Source organism: Protopterus annectens, chromosome 4.part0 (assembly GCF_019279795.1).
Source record: "Protopterus annectens isolate FY-2018-M chromosome 4.part0, PAN1.0, whole genome shotgun sequence".
NCBI lineage: Eukaryota > Metazoa > Chordata > Ceratodontiformes > Protopteridae > Protopterus > Protopterus annectens.
In genome coordinates, this window is record NC_056733.1 from 412,081,116 (window position 1) to 412,100,558 (window position 19,443).

The following is a 19,443-nucleotide window of genomic DNA, read 5'->3' on the forward strand; positions in this document are numbered from 1 at the left end:
AACAAGCAAGGGGGCACTCATTCTTATACCCTATGCAGGCAAACCATGACCTTGTGGAACACAGCTCTAACTTATCAAGTTCATCTGCAAGCACAATTCTTGCCAGGAAAGAAAAATACTCTGGCAGACGATCTAAGCAGAAATATCATGGACCCTCATGAATGGAAATTGAATCCACAAATCTTCAGCATGGTAACACAAAAATGGGGATGCCCAGACATAGATAGTTTGCCTCCCCACTGGATTGCCAACTACAAAAATTCTGCACAAGAACTTATCACACACATTCATGGAAAGTGGATGCTCTCTCGTTCAGCTGGAAAAACCTAAAAGTTTATGCCTTCCCACCACTGCCTCTCCTTTCAAAGGTACTCCTAAAAGCCAGACAAAAACCACAGATGATCCTGATTGCTCCAGACTAGCCATGGCAGCACTCTAGTACCCAATCTTAAAGAACTTGACTCAAGGCCCATCATGGATTTTTGCCTCAAACTCCACACCTTCTGACTCAACAAAGCAATCAGATCCTGCACAGTCAGCTCAAAACCCTAAACCTGGCTGCATGGCAGATTCATTAGTCAAACAGGCAGCATCTCTCTCTAAAGCTGTTATGGATGTCATTTTGGAGGCCAGGAGGCCTATCACCAGGAAATCTTACTCAGAAAAATGGAAGAGATTCTGCACCTGGAACCAGGCTCAAAGCCTTGACCCTCTTGTCCCAAACATTCCTCAGATTTTACAATGCTTAAGTAAGATGCTGGACAAAGGCCTATCCGTCTCATCAATTAAGATCCACACCTCTGCCATTTCAGCACATTACAACATGGATCCTCCTTTATTCTCTCATCCTTTGCTAAAGCAGTGCCTCAGAGGGGCTAAAAAGATAAGACTGCCCCGGAGAGCACCAACACCAACTTGGGACCTCAATTTCATTTTGGAAAAACTGACCCTGCCACCTTTTGAGCCTGCCAATACAGCCGATCTAAAATTTCTAACATGGAAAACAGCTCTGCTCCTGGCAGTAACTTCAGCACGATGAGTCTCAGAGCTACAGGCATTAATGGCAGTGGAACCTTTTATAATTTTTCATCAGAACAGGGTTTCTTTAAGGACAAACCCTACCTTTATGCCAAAGGTGGTATCTAGTGTGGCTCTTAACCAAACCATACATTTGCCAACTTTTTATCCAAACCCCCAGAATAAAGGCAGAAACTTCTGCACTCTTTGGACATACACAGGCAGCTACGCTTCTACTTGGACAAAACAAAAGCTTTCAGGAAAACTGAGCAACTGTTTGTAGCATATGCTGCAGGAACACAGGGCAAGGCTATCTCAAAGCAGACTAACTCCAAATGGATAGGACACTGTATTCGTTAATTCTACACACAGCATGGAAAATCAGTCCCTAATAACATTAGGCCACATTCCACCAGGGCAACAGCCACTTCCACGGCCTTTCTCAGAGGAGTACCTACCAAGGAAATTTTAGAGGCTGCAACTTGGAGTTCAGTGCACCCCTTTACCAAGCATTACCACTTGCCTCTTTACTCTAAATCCAGAGCAGGAGTCGCCACTGAAGTTCTGCAGGGCCTCATAGCCGATCCTAACTCTTTATAGACCAGCCACCCAACCTTAGCTTTGGGATTCTACCAAAGTGTAATGACTGCAGCAGTGTAACACGATGAACATAGTACAGTTTCGTACCTACCATAAATGTAGATGTTCCGAGTGTTCACACTGCTGCAGTCCAGGTTACCCTCCCTCCATCCCTTCTGTCCTAGCTGGACTTATCTATACCTTTCTATCCTATACAACCTTTGTGGTGTATTTGCTTGTAACTGAAGGTATTCTTTTTATTTTATATATATATATTTTATTACTAATATGTATTGCCTACCTACTTGGGGGCACCTGACATCTGGGGCAAGAAAAACTGAAGAAAATGGCGTCAGATGCATCTTATATACCCCTGGCGGACTGACGTCAGGGAAGAAGCGACAGCAACTGACGCTGGACCAAGACTTTGGAACTCGGCCGACTGCGGGACCGCATGACGGCAGGATAACCCAAGTGTAATGACTGCAGCAGTGTGAACACTCGAACATCTACATTTATGGTAGGTACAAAACTGTACTTTCCTCTGACCATTCATCTTTTTCCCTACCTCCCACTGGCATAGTTCCTACAGCCACCATGGACTGGGGGCTTAGACATGTCATCTGCAGCTGTTGGGAGTACCCTTGCCTGGCAAGGGAGAGCAGTTGTTTTTGATCCTGAGAGAAGGATCAGAGAATGCCACTCTACCAGTCCTTAGGAAGGTTTTCCCCTGACAAATGGGCAAGTGTGGGTCTGCATTTTTTTTTTTTGTTCAGAAATTGCTGTCAAAAAGAATCAAAAACTTAAGACATATGTCTCTTCTGTGTCAGTTATTCCTGAATGGAGTGACTTATTGGTCTTAGCTCAGTATCCTGACCCTTCCATTATGTGTTTCTAGTAAAAGGCAAATCTAATGTTAGTTATATGGATCACTGCTGTAGCAGCCTAAGCTTTGAGGGTTTTATCCTACCAAGGATGTAACAGAAGGACAGCTTCCAAAGCTTCAGGACACCTTCCACATGATCAAACCATTTGTCAGCAGGTGCTGAGCTGACTAAAAGACAGGTTTGGGTGCCGAGCCTTTCAGAGCTTTCCTGGAGAGAATGCTCCTCTGGGGGCTTTCAGGGATCAATGGTCTGCTATCTGTGTTCCACTGCTGGGTAGATGCATTCCCTTCAGGGAAATAACCTTCCATGTTTCCCTTTGTGACAGAAATTGTACTCTGTCTTTAAAATATTAACTTTTAAAGTAGGAAATAAGTGCCTGTAATGACTGTCACAGAATTGTCAGTGTTTCATTTCTGTAATAAGTTGTTAAAACTTTGTTAAACCACTTTTTGTTCAGAAAAAAATCTATTAATTTTACTTTTACCAGCTTTGGCATGGGTCCTGCTGGTGTATTCACTGCAGCCACCATGGATCCAGGCGTTAGACATATCCTCTGTTGCTGTTGAAATGCACTTGGTGGACAAATGAGAGCCACTCTTGTTGGCCTGGGAAAAAGGGCAGAGAATGTATCTCTTGTCTAGCCAGAAACGTATGCCAATCCTTTGCGAAATCTTTGTCAGCAGTCCTGGGCCTGTTTCTTAAGAATTCCTGTCAAAAAGGAACAAATACTTAAACATATTATGTGAAGTTGTTCTCTCGCCTTCATTCTTACTGATGGGTTTCGAAGCCGATCTTCTGCTCCAACTCGGCCAAATGCAAAAGCTCAAGGTCTTCAACCAGCTCATGGCCTACTCCCTATCCCATGATGCACTAGTGCTTCCCTCAGATCTCATTTGCTGCTGCAACAGATTGTGCGTTTCACCAACTCTGGCCAGTCTAATTTAAGTATTTGTCTTGTTATTATACTTTATTGTAAACTTTTTTTCTTTCAAATTTAGCTAGTAGTACTTTAGATTAGTTAGTTGATATAGGAGAGAATTATCTATAGTGCTTGCACAATCCTTAGTTTATAGGAATTTTTCTTTGTTGTGTGGCCATTTTATTAGGCCTAGTTAAAAACTCCCTTCCCTATTTAGTGTGATATATATATATATATTTCATAGTTATTTGCTGTGTTTTCTTGCTAGCCTAAACTTAGAGGCGAATTTCTTCCTTTGAGCCCATTTTATTGGGCTAAGTTGTGCTTTAAAAGGGCTGATATTGCCTGTTTAAATTAGAAGGCTTTATAACTGTCCCTGTGTGTGTGTGTGTGTGTGTGTGTGTGTGTGTGTGTGTGTGTGTGTGTGTGCGTGCTTAGTTATAGGTTATTGTTAAAGCCCGTATTTTTTTAGGGCATCTATATATAATATATATATAAGGTAGTGTTCTGACCAAAATGCATAGTTTTTTGTTGTATGGATTATTTCTTCTTTGCAGCATGTCTCAGCAAGAGAAATCAAAGTCTGGATTTAAGAGATGGCCTAAGTGTGGACAAAAGATGTCAGTAACTGATGGACACTCAAAATGTGTTTATTGCTTAGGTGAGGTTCACCTGCAAGAGGACTGTTCCGTATGCCATTCTTTTAGCAGATGAGTGTTGCATGAAAGGAAGAGTAAGTTGATTGCTAGAGGTCTAGTAAAATCTTCTTTTCAAGAATCACTGGACAAAGACAATACCCAGGACAAGACGTCAAAATCTTCAAAAACAACTTCTGGTTCGAAGCCGAAGAAAGGTTCATTGACTTCTACAGTGACAGATAAACCATCTGCCTCGGCTCCCCAAGTTTTGGAACTGACTGTTGTTGGTAGGAGCCAGTCTCCAGTATTGGAGCCCGGTATCTCCTACCGTCAAATCGCCTATCCTTCAATCAGTGGTGTCATCTGTAGCCTCTTCTCGGTCCTTAAGGCTTTCGGACATGGATGTGGATCCTATGGTGCAGAGGCTTCTGCAGACACCAGTGCTGGCCGAACTTTTGTCGGGGTCGACCCTCGGGGCTTTGGAACTGTCCAAAACCCTTCCTGCTTCTTCTGTTCCTCCTCTGACCTGACTCGAGGTTTCTGAGCTGGAGTGTTCGGAGCTGTTGATCGTGGAACCGTCTGTGCCGACACCTGTTCCAGGCCTGTCTGTTCCAACAGCGCAGACTTATTCGGTGCTGACTGTGGAGTTTAGAAGCCGACACTCACCGGTCGGGTCCGGAGTGGATAGTCGAACCAACTTTTCGATTTCGACTTTGCCTCTTGGGGCTTCGGCGTGGGTGGGTTTGGCATCTATCTCGGGCTAGGAGCCACCGCTTCGGTGTCAGGTGAATCACCTATTTCTTCGGATCCCGGGGTTCCTTTGCATTGGAGCTGGAAGGCTTTCGATTTTATGAGGAGAATGTTGTCTCCTCGGGCACACACATCATTTGAACCAGCAACCTCCTCCACTAAAACACCTGCGTCTAACTCTGCTTCACTGGTTCCACAAAAGAGTAGGGACCCAGAGCATCAGGATGCCCTATTGGGCGAGCCCTGCTGTTCCGAGACCTCATCAGAAGCTCCCACTGAGGAGGTTCCCAGGAAAAGACTTTGCAAGAGGAAGCATCTGGACTCCCCACAGGAATCCGTCACTTCAGACACCAACTTAGATGAGTCAAGGGTGTACATGGTCCCCCTCTGTGGATCTCTTTTTTTGGAGATATCTTGGAAATTCTTGAACAGAGAGGTGGCTGGCAGCCCAGCAACCCTACTAATGATGAGTCAGTCTACCTGAAGGCTTTTGGGTCCCAGCCCTCCACCACTTGTGTCTCCGCCTTTCGATGAGCTAATGCAAGTGGTTTGTCAAAAGGTGTGGGAGTCCCCGGGTACCATGGAACCTGTCCCTCAGAGGCCTAATAACTTTACCTCACCCCAGGACAAGGCTTTTCTAACAAAAGGAGTTCCTGTTGATGCCAAGGTGGTGGCAGCAGCCACCAAGGAGTTATCCAAAACTTCGACATCTGCCCATCCACCTAATAGAGAGTCTAGGATCATGGACAGATATGGAAAGTGCATGTTTACTTCAGCGACTTTTGCTGTTAGGTCGCTAAATTATGTGATGCATTACACTAGATTGCAGAAATCTCTTCTAAAAGAGCTAGGAGATACTGTACAGGGTTCAGTAGCTGCGGGGGTCTCAGAGAAAATATCTTCACAGCTCTCTACCCTCAATTCCCTAACAAACTCGCCCATGCATCTGCTTTTGTATGCTGCTGATGGAGTGAGCAGAGCAGCGGGTACAGGAATCATCCTTAGGAGACATTTCTGGATGCGCTTATGTCCCTTTGCGGAGCCCTTTGTCATCCTTTATCACCACCCCATTCTATGGCTCGTCCCTTTTTGGACTCAAAGTGAAAGAAATGCTTACCAGGAGTGAACAAGATGGAAAGACTCTGTCGGAGTTCGTTTTTCACACCTACCAGACCTTACCCCAAAGGTCAAAAGGGAGGAAAGATGTAGGTCAGTAAAAGTCAAGGATCCTTTCAGGACACTCATGGTGAACTCCCCTCCAGAGGCAGAGGTTAGGGTAATAATGGAAGACGCCATTCACATGGCAGAGGGGGTCCGCAGAACCAGGGTAACAGAGATCAGTTCTATAGAAAGCCCTATCAGCGCTCCTGAGAGGAGGGCCCGCCTGTCCATCTCTGGAGGCAGTCGAGGGATGCTTATCTTTGTACCTACTTGCTTGGCTAAAAATAACAAAAGACAGCTGGGTACAAGGCATCGTATCCAGAGGTTACACTATTCCCTTTTCCACCCCACCTCCCTGAATAAGAAAAATTCCAGATGTTCCACCCAGTCACAGGAAACAAGCAACCATAGAGATTCAAAGATTGCTGGAAAAGTCAACCAACTAATCCCAGCAGACCAGATAGGATCTGGAGCTTACTCAAGGTTCTTTTTAGTTCCAAAGAAAACAGGGGACTGGAGGCCCATACTGGATCTCAGCAGACTGAACAAATCACTGAGGAAGACAAAGTTCTGAATGGTCACGCTACAGTCAGTACTCCCGTTTTTAGGGAAAGACAATTGGATGTGCTCTATAGATCTCCAGGATGTGTACTACCACATAAAAATGGTCAGACCATCCAGGAATCATCTGCGCTTTTGGCTGGGGGGCAGTCATTACCAGTTTTGAGCTCTGCCCTTGGTCTCACTACAGCCCCCAGAGTATTCACTAAATGTATGGCAGTAGTCATGGCTCATCTGAGACATTTAGGATTCCAGGTGTTTCCATAACTAGACAACTGGCTCCTTACCGCCATCACCAGGCATCAACTCCTTCAAGCAAGGGACACCACTATGAATCTATGCAACCAGTTGGGGATTACCATAAATTTAAAAAAGTCTGCCTTATTGCCATCGCAGAACACCGTTTCTATAGGAGCAGACTTAGATACCACCACTGTGACCTTACAATTTCCACCAGAAAAGTGTCTACTCTTCGACAGCAGGTTCAAACTCTTCTCTTAAAACAAAAAGCCCCAGCGTCTATGGTTCTGAAATAGTTTGGCAGGAAGGCTGCAGCAATTATTGCAATCCCATTGGGTCAGATGCACATGCGCATACTACAATGGCTCCTTTTCAAGCAATGGACCTTTCAAGATCTTCCAATGTATCATCAGATTATGATCACAAGCTCCTGCAAGGACCTTCGGTGGTGGCTAACATCGCATTGGGTAACGATAGGCTCTCCCTTTGTTTTACCTACACAGATTGCCATAGTGACCACAGATGCTTCCTTGATAGGGTGAGGGGGCATTATCAGGGAAGAACAGCCTAAGGCACATGGAAACAACACGAGGCCAACCTGCATATCAGCGCACTAGAGATGAGAGCGGTACTTCTAGCATTGCAGTCCTTTCAAGACTCTCTTCCTCTAGGTACTTTTGCGATACAGACAATATGTTAGTAGTCTGGTACATAAACAAGGAGGGACCAAATCTTACCCCCTATGTCGAGAGGCCCTGAGGGTATGGCAGTGGGCGATATCCAGCCAGCACTTTCTGATAATGCACATCTCGGGGAGGTCCAATGTGATAACAAACAAAACTGAGCAGGGCAATTCGATTGCTTCACAAATGGTCCCTGAAGAAAGTAGCGGAAAGGATATTCCGCAGATGGGGCCAGCCTTGCTGCGATCTCTTTGTAACTCCCACAAACACTAAATGTAGCAGCTATTGTGCCCTAACCCCCCCCCCTCCGGGAGATGCCCCAAGGGATGCGCTTGTACACAGTTGGACCCTGGGTCTCCTGTATGCCTTTCCACCTGCACCACTGATACCCAAAGTTTTACAGAAAGCCAGTGCCCTGGGAAGGACCATCATTTTAATATCCCCCTACTGGCCTCATCAGATTTGGTTCCCCTTCTTCCAGCCTCATCTCTTGGAAGAACCTTGGATCCTGGACCCAGTTTCAGACCTTCTGATTCATTCATCGGGGGCTCTTCATCATTTTCTTCAGTCCTTCAAATTGACAGCTTGGCTGCTCCAATTCCAAATATAGCCAAGTATCAGAATGTTTCCAATGCAGCTCAGCATATTTTAACATCCTGTCACAAATCATCTACCAGAAAGTTATATCTCAGTAAATGGAAAAGGTTCTCAATATGGGCATCCCAAAACAACATTGATCTTATCTGGCTTCAGTATCATCCATTTTAGAGTTTTTGACTAAGCTCTTCAATGAAGTGGCAGCTGTAGCAACCATTTGAGTTCAATTGGCGCCAATTTCAAACTTTCATCTTGGTGATCAAAGGTCTAATATCATGTCACATAGACTCTCCAAGGCTTTTCTCAAAGGTACCATACATCTAAGACCACCCATTAAATCCCCTGCTACTCCATGGAATCTAAATATTGATCTAATATTGTTAATCCTTGCTCATTCCTTGCATATGGGTATCAGTTCCAACCTCGGAATCGAGCCGGCCATTTTCCAAGCTCGCATCAGCTACAAACTTCTCGAGCTAAACTCTTACCCAGAATTCCCCTCTCCCTGTTACCTCAGATTTTGTTTGCCGCATCGCCATTTGGTCGTGTCAAGCTACTTCTCTTGTGCCAAGTATAGATATTTGTTGTCAGACTAGTCTAATATAACCTTTGCTGTCAGAAAAGTTTCTAATTTGTTGTCTCTTACCTTATTGCATGTAGCGACTATATTTCCTTGAGTTTCCTTCTCTTTAATCTGCACTTTTTACCTTGAGGTATTTTCTCCCTTACCATCGTTGGTAAACCTTTCCTTTTTTCATTACCTTCGGATATTCTTTCGTACCATTGCTGGTATCCTTTCTTCTTTTCTATTATGGCAGATAAAAAAGGTAGTCCAGGATTTAAAAGGTGTTCAGATTGTGGGCACAAATTACCTACATCAGATGCACACACTGTGTGTGTCTATTGCTTGGGTGTGTCTCACTTATCTGTTGATCCACCTTGTGGTATTTGTAAGAACCTTTCCAACAGAACTCTGATTGAGAGGAAAAATAAATTGTTACTGAAGGGACTTCTTAAAGCTCCCTTTTCAGAGACTATTTCTGGGTCGGAGGCTTCAACCCCTCCTAGAGCCCATAAGAAAAAAATCGGATGATCCTACAAAGGCCAAGTCTGCCTTTGTCCCCGGCTTGGGACTCCCACCAACCAAGACCCAAGAAGGCTAAGCTTTCTGCTTTGGAGCTCACTCTGTTGGCCTCAGTGCTTTCGGTGCATAGACCTTTGGCGCAGTCTGTGATTTCGGCTCCGTCTACTGTATCAGTACTGAGGGGCTCCTCGGTTCAGACTACTACTACTGCATCGGCACAGACTGTTAACACGGCGCAGACCTTAACCACATCAGCTCCGATATTTTACTCTGAACTGACGCATCAGTTATTGACACCGATATTTTCAGTTCCAGCTTTGGTACTGACAACCACTTTGGCACTGATCTTTTTGTCAGTGCAGACCGTGACCTCGGCACCCATGATTTCCTCGGTGCAGGCACCCATAGCCCAGTCTCTCTCGGCACCGTTGTTCTCGGTGCAGACTGGTGAGGTGGGCACCGAGCTTGTCTCTTCTGTGGATAGACCTGTTTCTCCCTCAGCTGTGACTGTGAGGTCCACTAGAAGCCTTTCTGAGCACATGTTGCGTCTTGTGGATCAAGTGCTTCTTGACAGAGGTATCCCGCACTCCAGGACCTATCCTTCCTTGGGAGGTGATCACCCATTGCCAAAGACCCCTTCTTATTCTCCTCCTTCATTGCCTTTGGTACCCCTTGATATAGCACGGTCTTCCCCTTCTATGGTTCCCTTTATGGGCCTCACTAAGGAACTGCAGTTGCCTTTGTGGCAGGGAGTTATGCTACGACCCGGGATGATAGTTGTGACATGCGTAATTTGATGTTTCACAGCCATCCGGGGACTCCAGGTCGGCAGGTTGAGCCACTTAGGGAAGGGGTGACCCCTGTCCTGGACACTCACCACTCTTCAGGTGAACCAGCCTTCCAACTGATGGAGAAGGCTCTGGCGTCTGCTGGCGATACTGTGCTATCTCACCGCCCTCCTCTGGACTGTTATGTTCACAAGTCTCACCTAGCGGACACCAGGCACAAGGGCCTCAGGACGTATTCCCACAGGAAACCCCCTTTCCTTTGTCTTCCCCAACTTCCCCCTCTGAGGAAGTTCACCTGAAAAGTTTGTGCAAGAGGAAGCACATGGACTCCACAGAGGAGTCCCTCACTGAAGACACAGACTTTGATAATGGGGAAGGGTCCCCGCGGTCACCCTCTGAGGTATCCTTTGGTGATATCCTCAAAATCTTTAAACAGAGAGGTGACTGGCAGCCCTCTAATCTGACCTCTGAGGAGTCTGTGTTCCTGCAGGCCTTTTGCGCCCGGCCCCCTACCTCCTGGGTTACTCCATCTGCTGATGAACTGGTCCGGCTCATCATGCAGTGTGCGTGGAAGGCTCCTGACACCATCAAGGCTATTCCCCGGAGGCCAGATAAGATTTTGTCCCCTCCTGATACAGATCCCCCTTGGTCCAAAGGTCTTCCTGTGGATACTCTGGTGGTGGCAGCCACAACCAAAAAGGATCTGGCAGAAGAAGAAAGCCAGACTGTCCATCCGCCCAATAAAGAGTCCTGGGCCCTGGACAGGCTAGGAAAGTGCACCTTTGCTATCCGCGACCTTTGCCATCAGGTCCCTGAATTATATGGCACACTTTACCAGGCTACAAAGGGATCTAATTTCTGAGCTCTCTAAAACCTTGGCTGGTGCGGTGTCTGATGAAGTCCGTGACAAAGTGGAATCTCAGCTGGCCAACATTGAGTCAATATCTAACTCCTCCATGCGACTGATATCTCACGCATCAGGATCAGCAGCTAGAGTGGCGGGTTCAGGTGTGGTCTTGAGACTACAAGCCTGGATGCGCTTGTGCAGTTTTGCGGAACCCTTTAAGGCTTCCTTTCTTAACGCTCCCATTGTAGCCTCTTTATTGTTTGGACCCAAAGTTAAAATCACACTGGCCAGATGTGAACAGGACGGTAAGACCATTTCTGCCGTAGGTGTCCGTTATTCTTCCCCTCAACGTGCTTTCTCCCAAAACCAAAAGAGTGGGAAGATGTGGTTCAAGAAGTCTCAGGGTCCTTTCCGTGACATACAGGCTGAGTTCTCCCCTAGAGACAGAGGGAGAAATTCACAGGGAAGACTCTCCTTTCGGGGCAGAGGGGGTCTGCGTAACCAGGGTTCCAGGGACTCTTTTCCTTGCCAATCCTACCAGTGCTCCTGAAGAGCAGCCCAACTCCTTTCCTCTGGAGGTGGTTGGGGGTCATTTCTCCTTGTACCCTTCTGCCTGGCTAACCATCATCACCGATTCTTGGGTACAAAGGATTATAACCAGAGGTTATCTTATCCCCTTCGATCTTTGTCCTGTCCCTTTAAAAAACTTACCGGACGTTCCACCCAGTCAAAGGGAAGAGGCAGCACTGGAGATGGCCAAGAAAAAGAGTCATCCAAATAGTCGCTCCAGACCAGATAGGATCCGGATTCTACTCAAGACTATTTTTGGTGCCAAAGAAAACTGGGGACTGGAGACCAATTTTGGATCTCAGTGTATTGAACAAGTTTGTAAGAGTACAAAAATTCCAGATGGTCACAATGCAGTCTATCCTCCCGCTTTTGGAAAAAGACGATTGTATGTGCTCGATAGATCTTCAAGATGCGTACTACCACATAAAAGATGCGTACTACCACATAAAAGTGGGCAGGCCATCAAGAAGATTTCTGTCCTGTGCAGGAGCCAGTCATTACCAGTTCAGAGTATTCCCCTTCGGACTCTCTGCAGCCCCCAGTGTGATCACAAAGAGCATGTCAGTCGTCACAGCTCACTTGCGACTACAAGGATTCCAGGTGTTTCCATACCTAGACGACTGGCTCATTTCCGCATCCACCAGACATCTGTTGGAAGAAGCCCTAGCATACGCTGTCCTCGCTGCACAAAGGCTAGGCATAACCATAAACTGGCAAAAATCCAATCTCACCCCATCTCAGTCCACAGAATTCATAGAGGTGGTCTTGGATACGAAGAATTGCAGAGCATCTGTCCCAGAGCACATTATTCTAAGGCTAAAGCAACAACTGATCCCAATCCTTTCAAGGGAGAAATCCACAGCTCACTCTGTCCTACAGCTGTCGGGTTCCATGGCAGCCTCCATCACCATTGTCCCTCTGGCCAGGTTTCACATGAGGCTTCTACAATGGCTACTGCTCACCCAATGGTATCCTTTCCAATATCCTCTTTCAGCCAAGATTTGAGTAACTCACAGGTGCAAACAGGATTTAAACCCATCACAGTAGTCTCCCCCCAGCAGCCCAAGGCTACAGTGACCACGGATGCCTTCCTGATGGGGTGGGGGGGAGCTATGTCAGGGACAGACAGTCCAAGGCACTTGGTCCTTATTGGAGGCCCAACTGGTGCTTCTGACATTGCAAGCATTCCATCCCCTGCTGCCGTCTGTGACTATTGCGATACAATCAGACAACATGGCGGTGGTCTGGTACATCAATGAACAAGGCAGAACCAAATCTTACCCCCTTTGTCGAGAGGCCATGAGGATAAGGCAATGGGCGATGGCTACCAATCATTTTCTTGTAGCAATGCACATTCCCGGGAGTTCCAACGTGATAACAGACAGACTTAGGAGATGCATTCTACAACCTCACGAGTGATCCCTGAATCCCTTGATAGCGGCAGAGATCTTCCACCACTGGGGCTGTCCTTGATACGACCTCTTTGCATCCCCGACCAACTACAAATGCAGCAACTACTTCACCCTGATTCCCCCTCTGGGACAGTCACCCAGGGACGCTCTAGTCCATGATTGGCCCTCTGGTCTTCTTTATGCATTCCCACCTTTCCCATGTTTCTGAAGAAAGCCCGTTGGTTGAAGAGCAAGGTGATCCTCATAGCACCATGTTGGCCTCGTCAGATTTGGTTCCCCTTCCTTTGGCCTCATCTGCTAGATCAATCATGGATTCTCCATCCAACCTCTGGGTTTATCTCACATCTGCAGAACCTGATTCATCCCAATTTGGACAGCCTGCAGCTCACAGCTTGGCTCCTCCAATTCCCTTGATTGCCAGGGAGAATGATCTTTCTTTACCAGTACGGGACATTCTTATTGCATCTCATAAGTCTTCCATTAGAATTACTTATCTAAGAAAGTAGAAAAGATTTACCTGTTGGCTGAAAGAAAACCAAGTAGATCCCTTCTCAGCACCAGTGTTGATAATACTAGTATATCTGGCCGACCTTTTTCAGTCGGGTCTATCTGCCTCTACCATTAGAGTTCATTTGGCTGCAATATCTAATTTCCATGAGGGTGTCCAAGACTCCTCTGTTATGTCACACAGATTATGCAAAAACCTTCATAAAAGGTGTGAATCATCGGAAGCCCCCTTTTAGAGAACCTATTCAACCATGGGACCTGTCATTAGTTCTACAAGCTCTAACAGTGTCACCTTTCGAACCAGCTTCTTCTTGCGACCTCAAATATTTGTTATAGAAAACCTTGATGCTAGGTAGTCCAGTCTCACCTTCATTTTTACATATGAGTTCGGAGCCGATCCACGACTCTGACTCGGCCAATTTTCAAGCTCGAAGACTTCTGGTTGGCTCGTGGCTAAGCAGGTATCCCATGGTGCACCTGTGCAATCCCCAGATCTCGTTTGCCGCGTCAACGAGTTCGGATGTGCTCTTGGCTGCAAGTTTTCATTATCTAGTGTTTTTTTGCATATTTACTGAATATATACATATATAGAGCTTTATCTTTATTGTGTGACGTATTAGTAGTATCCTGTGTACCAGTAGTTAGGCGCAGTTGCGCTTTGCCTAAATCGTTAGTTTTGGCGTTTTCGTTTTTTCCTGTTATTTACTGGAAAGTATACAGATAGGGTTTACCTTAATTGCCTTGTGTGACCAGTATTAGTAGTCTCCTGTGTATCAGTAGTTAGGCACAGTTGCGATTTATTGTCTAGATAGTTTGCCTATTTCGCCGTTCTTAATCAATAGGGGCTCCTATTGATTATTTTCCTGTCAAGTGATTATTGTTGACTGGTGGTCTTTAGTGGGGACCCGCTAAAGTCTTAATTACTTTACAGTTGCGAATTTTGCTCCTACCTTTTGAGCGTGTGTGTTTGTTGTGGTATTCTTGGTCTGTTTGAATTAGAAGACCTGGTTCTTCACAGGGCTAGGCCCGTTTAACTTAGAGGACCTAGACCTCGTGTTGCTACTCCACCATATTTTTATTTGAAAGTTTTTTCCTGTATGACTGAATCTGTCTGTTTAGTGAAAGACCTAGTTTTTTTTTTTTTTTACACCAGGCCAGGTCCGTTTAACTTAGAGGACCTAGTCCTCGTGTAATTCTTCTGCACGGCTAGGCCTGTTTTAGTTAGAGGACCTAGTCCTCCATCATTCTCTTTCTCCTCTGGTTGCTTGTGTGTTGCAATGTCTAAGGATAGCAAGGATCACAAACCCTCTGGGTTTAAAAAATGTATGAAGTGCTCCCAGAAAATGTCTGTCATGGATGGCCACAGTAGCTGTGTCTACTGTTTGGGAGCCATCCATTTGCAAAAATCATATTTTTTCTGTCATGCTTTCTCTCCTAGAGTGTTGCAGGAGAGAAAGAACAAGCTGATACTCAGGGGTCTTTTGAAGCCAACCTTCGAGGAAGCTTTGTCTGGTTCTTCGACTTCTTCGTCTAAGTCTTCGAAGTCAAGATCTGACTAAAAATCAAAAGTTTCAAAAAGGTCTTCTCCAGCACTGGCTGGTGTTTCGGAGCCGCCTGCCAAATTAACAAAATGTGCCTCTTCGATTACTCAATCTTCGGAGCTGAAGGAGAGTACCATGGTTTCAGAGTCGTTCACAGGTGCTTCCGTGCTGACTGCTGAACTCTTGCAAATAGTTGACTCTGCTTCTCGGAGCCAGTCTGTAGAGTCCGTACCGGTCTCCTTCATGGTCAAATCTCCAGTTCCTGCTAGGTTGAGATCCTCAACCTTATCCTCTACATCTTCCAGGAGTCTTTCGGGAGAAGATGTGGAGAGGGGTAATACTGAGACTCTGAAGTCGTCTGCTCTGCCTAAATTTTTGTTGACTCTGACCCAATCGGCTCCGGAGCCACTCAAACCAGTCTTGTCATCATCCGTGATTCCTCCTCCGAGCCATGTTGGTTTTTCGGAGCCGGAGTGCTCATTACCAACGGAGGAACCCTCTGTTCCGGCTCCCCTTGCTGTTGCATTGGAGCAGAGTTCGGCTCCTACACGCTCGACTCCGTCCATCTTGTCCAGGGACCGAAGCTCTTCTGTCTGCACCGAGGGGGAGGGTTTGAATCGATCTTCGGTTCCGAGCCTTCCTCTCGGTGCTTCTGCCAGTGTGAGCTCGGACCCTGCATCTATCTCGGAGCCGATGGCTCGGGCTCCGGCACCATCCTTTGTCTCTTCGGAGTGGGGACGGTCTTTGGAGCTGGAGAGGTCTGTTTTTGAGGTGATGAGTGTGCTGTCACAATCTATAGCCCCTGCCAGTGGTACAAGCACTCTTCCCCCCAGGGCTCCCACTTTGGTCTCAGTACCTACTCTCTCCAGAGACAGCAGAGACCCACAGCCTCAGGAGCCACCGGCTGGTGGCCCCCACTCTTCTGGGGCCTCCCCAGAAGGTCCTTTCGAGGAGCCCCCTCAGAAGAGAGTATGCAAGAGGAAGCATATTGACTCCCAGGATGAGTCTCTGACATCGGACACTGACCTCAATGAGTCGGAGCAGTCCCCTAAGTTGTCCTATGATGTCTCCTTTTTGGACATTTTAGAGATCCTTAAACAGAGGTGCGACTGGCCCACTGTCAACCCTTCTGATGAGGAGTCTGTATACCTGAAGGCTTTCGGGTCTCAACCCTCTGCCTCTTGGGTGTCTCCACCTTTTAACGAGCTAATGGATCTGGTTAGTCGGAAGGTGTCTGCCCCTCCTGGAAAATAATTCTTGTCTAAGGGCGTTCTCGTAGATGCCATGGTGGTGGCGGCAGCCACGAAGGAGGAGTTGGCGGAGACTTCTTCCTCTGTTCATCCCCCAAACAAGGAGTCTCGACAGATGGACAGATTTGGGAAGTTTGTATTTAGTTCAGTGGCTTTTACACTTCGATCCCTGAACTATCTTAACCCTTTCACGAGGTTGCAGAGAGATCATCTCAAGGAGTTGAGATTCCATACAGGGTGCTTGTCCTGAGGGAGTCCCGGATAGGATCTCTGCTCAGTTGCCCACCCTAAATTCGGTAGTTAACTCCTCCATGCTGCTTATCTCTCATGCGGCTGATGGAGCGAACAGAGCAGCGGGTTCAGGAGTTGCCCTTAGGCACCATTGGATGCGCTTGTGTTATTTTGCGGAGCCCTTTAAGTCCACCTTCACCCACGTCCCATTTAATGGTTCCTCCTTGTTTGGTTCCAAGGTGAAGAAACACTCACTCGGTGTGAACAGGAAGGAAAGACTCTGCCGTTGGAGTCCGTTTTACCGTTCCCTCTCGACCATACCCCAAAGGTCAAAGGGAAGGTAAGATGTGATTCAGAAAGTCCCACAGGGCCTTTCCGGACACACAGAGTGAATCCTCCTTCAGAGGCAGAGAAGGAGGAAATAGTAGATGTTGCCCTAGAGGCAGGGGCGGTCCACAATACCAACAAGGCTGTGGTTCCTTTCGAGGGCGGGCTTATCAGCGCTCCTGATGTGGGGGCCGACTGCATTTCTCTGGGGCCAGTCGGGGGTTGCATCTCTTTGTATTCAGAAGCCTGGCTAAATATAACCTAAGACAAGTGGGTACAAAGAGTTTTTACCAGAGGCTACATCATACCCTTTTACCTTCCACCGTTTGTTCCCAAGAAGATCCCAGAGGTTCCGCCCAATCACAGGAATCAGGCAACTGTGGAGATCAACAAGTTGCTCTCAAAAAGACAGAATCTGGAACTTACTCCAGGCTCTTTTTAGTCCCAAAACAAACCGGAGACTGGAGGCCAATATTGGACCTCAGCAGATTAAACGAATCTGTGAAAAAAGACAAGTTTCGGATGGTAACACTGCACTCGATACTCCCGTTAAGGAAAGACTATTGGATGTGCTCTCTAGATCTCCAAGGCACCTGCTACCATATAAAAATGGACAAGTCGTCCAGGAGGTATCTGCGCTTCCGGCTGGGAGCCAGCCATTATCAATATCATGCTCTGCTCTTTGGTCTCACCACAGCTCCCAGGGTGTTCACCAAATGCATGGCAGTAGTGACAGCTCACCTGAGACGTCAGGGATTCCAGGTGTTTCTGTATTTGGACGACTGGCTCCTGACTGCCCCCACCAGGCATCTACTTCTCCAAAACAGGGACGCCACCATCCAGCTTTGTGCTCAACTAGGGATCTCCATAAATTTGGAAAAATCTGCATCACTGCCCTCGCAATCTGTAATTTTTATAAGCGCAGAGGTAGAGACAGTGGCTATGACAGTTTGTCTTCCCACCGAAAGAGCACAAAACCTCATCTCACAAGTTCAGCAACTTCTTCCGCTTCGGAAGGTCAAAGCAAAGTGGATCCTTCAACTTCTTGGAATGATGGCCTCAACCGTTCTGTTAATACCTTTAGCCAAGTTGCACATGAGAATCCTTCAATGGCTCCTGTTCTCCCAGTGGTCGTTCCAATATCTACTGCTGAATCACCTTATTCTGCTGACGGAATCATGCAAAAAGGACCTTCGTTGGTGGATAGCCGCCAACAACTTGTTCACGGGAGCTCTCTTTGTGCCTGCCCAACCCGTTGCCACTGTGACCACAGATGCCTCCCAGGTCAGGTGGGGGGCATTATCTTGGCAGGAATATTCATGGCACATGGCAAGAACACGAGGCTCATCTGCATATCAACGTTCTGGAGATGAGTGGTGCTTCTGGCATTGCAAGCACTTCAGGACCTTCTTCCTCCAGGGACGATTGCGATACAATCGGACAACATGTCGGTTGTGTGGTATATCAACAAACAGGGCGGTACCAGATCTTACCCACTCTGACGAGAGGCCATGCGAGTTTGGGAATGGGCGATTTCTTCCCAGCGCTTTCTGGTGGCAATGCACATTCTAGGGATAACCAACGTGATAGCCGACAAGCTGAGCCGGGCAATCTTGCTGCCCCACGAGTGGTCTCTGAAACGGGAAATAGTGGAACAGATTTTCCGAAAATGGGGACAACCTTGCTGCAACCTTTTTGCCAGTCCAGTCAATGCCAAGTGCAGCAGTTATTTTTCGCTAATCCCCCTCCGGGGGAAGCACCCAGAGGTGCTCTGGTCCACTATTGGCCCACAGGACTTCTCTATTCCTTTCCTCCATTCCCTGTTATCCCCAAAGTGATACAGAAAGCCAACCGGCTGGGAAGCAAGTTAATCCTCATTGCTCCTTACTGGCCTAGTCAGATCTGGTTCCCCTTCCTCGAGCCTCTTCTGGACGATCCTTGAATCCTGGACCCAGTTCCAGATCTATTGACCCACAAATCGGGTTCGCTACACCTCTCTCTACACCCTCAAATTGACAGCTTGGCTGCACCATTTCCATCTCTTGTCAGGCTTCATGATGTTTCGTCATCAGTGTCCCATATTCTTTTATCCTTGCATAAACCATCAGCCAGAAGGCTGTATGACAGTAAATGGAAAAAGTTCTCTATTTGGGCACAGAAAATGAAAGTGGATCCTTACACTGCTCCCGTTCCCGTAATTCTGGAATTCCTTTTGGAGCTTTTTCAGCAGGGATCTGCCGCAGCCACCATCAAAGTACAATTGGTGGCCATCTCACATTTTTATTTGCGATCTCCAAATGTTAACCTTTTGTCTCATAAGTTATGTAAAACTTTCTTGAGAGGAGCCACTTTACAGAGACCACCTTTACAGGAACCTGTGGCTTCTTGGGACTTAAATTTTGTGTTGTCCAAACTAACATCCCCCCTCCCTTTGAACTGTCTCATTCAGCTTCCTTAAAGTACTTGTCTTGGAAGACTCTGTTCTTGGTAACTATTACATCAACAAGCATAAAAGGCAAAGGTACAAAGAGAAGAGGCTCGACTCCTTTGTTACACGTAACACACTTTATTGGAACTCACAAAACTCCGAAGCACATTAACTCTGATCTGAAGAAGTCATTTGAAACGAAAATGCAGGGTGTTTAGGAAAAGCGTTAATGTGCTTTGGAGTTTTGTGAGTTCCAATAAAGTGCGTTACGTGTAACAAAGGAGTCGAGCCTCTTCTCTTTGTACCTTTGCCTTTTATGCTTGTTGGTCGGATTGTTTAGGCAATTGGTTTCATTGTTTTCTACTTTTTGTAGTATTACATCAGCCAGACATATTTCTGAGCTACATGCCCTGTTTATTAAGCCAC